Source organism: Sapajus apella, unplaced genomic scaffold (genome assembly GCF_009761245.1).
Source record: "Sapajus apella isolate SASKATOON/1434 unplaced genomic scaffold, GSC_monkey_1.0 scaffold1022, whole genome shotgun sequence".
Taxonomy (NCBI): Eukaryota; Metazoa; Chordata; class Mammalia; order Primates; family Cebidae; genus Sapajus; species Sapajus apella.
In genome coordinates, this window is record NW_022437948.1 from 1,789 (window position 1) to 4,837 (window position 3,049).

Genomic DNA, 3,049 nt, shown 5'->3' on the forward strand with positions numbered 1-3,049 from the left:
GCACAGGGAGAGGTTTCTGGGCCCTGGGGGATGAGGCAGAGCCCCTGATTTCAGCACAGCACCCCATGATTACTTGTGGGTTGCACGCATTTTCTAGGGGGTGGCAGCGGAGGGCTACGTGACCCGAGAGCAGAACATTTTCAAGTTCTGGCTGCATTTCTTGGCAGTTCTTTCAAGGGAACAACTTGTCCATGAAAAGAACCGAAAATAATGTGAATTTTGACATGCCTGGGACACGATGAAAGATGGTGACCAACCAGGGGAAAGAAATCTGCCTTGACTGGCAGTGGGGACTGGAGTTTGCTCACGGCACAAGAGTCATTATCGAGATAAAAAGCTCCCGTAAAGCTCTCAGCAGAAATGGGACCAGAAAACCTCCCTCGATGAGCAAGAAGCTATCAGAAAAACACGCACTGCAATCTGGAGGTCAGGAACTTCTGTATTCTGTGTGGCAAGAAGCAAAACGGCTGGAGAAATGCTTATCCTGGAACAGGGTTTCCACTGGGCTTCTGTGGGCGCGGGAGCTGGATCATTCTCTGGGGTGGGGCCATCCTGGGCACTGTAGGGCACTGAACAGCACCCCTGGCCTCCACCCACTCCATGGCAGGGGCACCCCCCAGTTGTGTAACCACAAATGTCTTCAGACATTGCCCCAGATGAGTGAGGATGGAGTTGGAGGTGGATGCAGATGGGTACAGGTTGGTGCAGGTGGGTGCAGGTGGGTGCAGGTGGGTACAGGTGGGTGCAGGTGGGCCCAGATACCCCCTGAACCCATCTCCACCTGCACGCCCTGCATCCCCAACCCCACTCCCAGCCCCGTGTCTCCTAAGCAGGTAAAAAGTCTGCAGTGCTGAGCATGAGAGACCCTACCTTAATTTGAGAGAAAAAAAAAATAGGCTGGGAGCAGTGGCTCGTGCCTGTAATCCCAGCACTCTGGGAGGCTGAGGAGGGTGGAACACCTGAGGGTGGCTGAGGCGGATGGATTACCTGAGGTCAACAGTTTGAGACCAGCCTCACCAATATGGCAAAACCCTGTCTCTCCTAAAATACAAAAATTAGCTGGGCATGGTGGCACAGGCCTGTGATCCCAGCCACTTGGGAGGCTGAGGAAGAAGAATTGCTTGAACCCAGGTGGCAGCAGTTGCAGTGAGCTGAGATCGCATCACTGCACTCCAGCCTGGGTGACAGAGTCAGATTCTGTCTCAATAATAATAATAATAATCATCATCATCATCATCATCATCACTGGGTACAGTGGCTCATGCCTATAATCCCAGCATTTTGGTAGGCTGAGACGGGAAGATCATCTGGGGTCAGGAGTTCCAGACCAGCCTGACTAACATGGAGAAACCCATCTCTACTGATAATACAAAAATTACCCAGATGTGGTGGCACAGGCCTGTAATCCTAGCTACTTGGGAGGCTGAGGCACGAGAATTGCTTGAACCCGGGAGGTGGAGGTTGCAGTGAGCCAAGGTCATGCCACTGCACTCCAGCTTGGGCAACAAGAGAGAAACTCCATCTCAAAAAAAAAAGTCTGTTCCCCACTCACATCAGACATCATGATAAACCCCCAATAGGGCAGATGGTGTAAGCCGAGGAACCCAGCTCCTGGGATTCGCCTCCTCTCTCCCTCCTCACTCTGTGTAGATTTCAATGTGTACCACCTCTTGGGACCTCAGAAGTCCATGTGATCATGGGACGCAGAGTCTTTTGGTGGTCCGTGGACTCCCCTAACCCAAGGGGGTCTCAACTTGGGGTGATTTTTTGAGACAGAATCTCGCTCTGTCACCCAGGCTGCAATGACACGATCTCAGCTCACTGCAGCCTCTGCCTCCCAGGTTCAAGTTCTTCTTCCTCAGCCTCCCAAATAGCTGGCATTACAGGTGCCCATCACCACACCTGGCTAATTTAGGTATTTTTAGAGATGGGGTTTCACCATGTTGGCCAGGCTGGTCTTGAACTCCTGATCTCAAGTGATCCACCCACCTCTGCCTCCAATAGTGCTGGGATTACAGGCGTGAGCCCCCACACCCAGCCAACTGGGGGTGATTCTGTCCCCTAAGGGACACTGAGTGATATTTGGGGACATTTGTGATTGTCACAACTGGGGATGCTTCTGCTATGGAGTGGGTGGAGGACAGAGATGCTGCTCAGACCCTGCAGTGCCCAGAACGGCCCCACCCCAGAGAACCACGTGGCCCTGATGTCCACAGGGGCAGTAGGGCTGGAGGGAGACCATGTGTTATTTGGGAAAAAAATGGATTCTGCTTCCTGCTCACACCAGACACCAGAATAAACTCCCGGTGGGGCAGATGGCATAAACCAGAGGGACCCCAGCTCCTGGGATTCACCTCCTCTCTCCCTCCCGCTCAGCTGGTGGATGGGACTCTCCTCTGGCCAAACTGAGCAAGCTCTCACCTGCTGCCACCCAGGAAAGGGGCGCCCAAGTCTTTAACTCACAGGTGAGTATCCAGGCCCTCTGCCCACCAGGACAGTGAACCCTCCCGGAGCTGGGGAGTGGCAGCCCCAAGTCCACAGCCAGCCTTCACCCCGAGGAGTGGGACGTCTGGGAGGGGAATGACAGGCACCCCAGGGCCTGTTGGCGGGGACAGGGCAGGGTCTGATCTCCATGGCAGGGTGACCTGGTCTCCCCCAGGGCCACCCACCACTGCAGGTACACTGTGCGCCTTCCGTTCTCTGGTCCAAGCTCTGCTCTGGCAACACCTGCGTGCCCGAGGGTGGGGTGTGTTCTGGGGGTGCAGTTCCTTGACTGCCTCAAGGCCACTCCTGGGGAGCAGAGCCAGTGCCTCCTGCCTCGTGCCAGGCACAACGCCCAGGGACCGCCTCTGGTTTTGGATAGAGAGGCTCCAGGTGTGTGCACAGGGGGCCCCAGGGCAGGGCTAACCACCGAGGTTCGCCTGGGCTTGGTGCTCTCAGTGTTGAAGCCGGAAGGTACCAAGCGAACTGCGGTGGGGAACTGGCAGAGCTCAAAGAGGGGCTCGGGATTGACTGAAGACATTTGGGATGCAGTCAGTATGCACCGCCT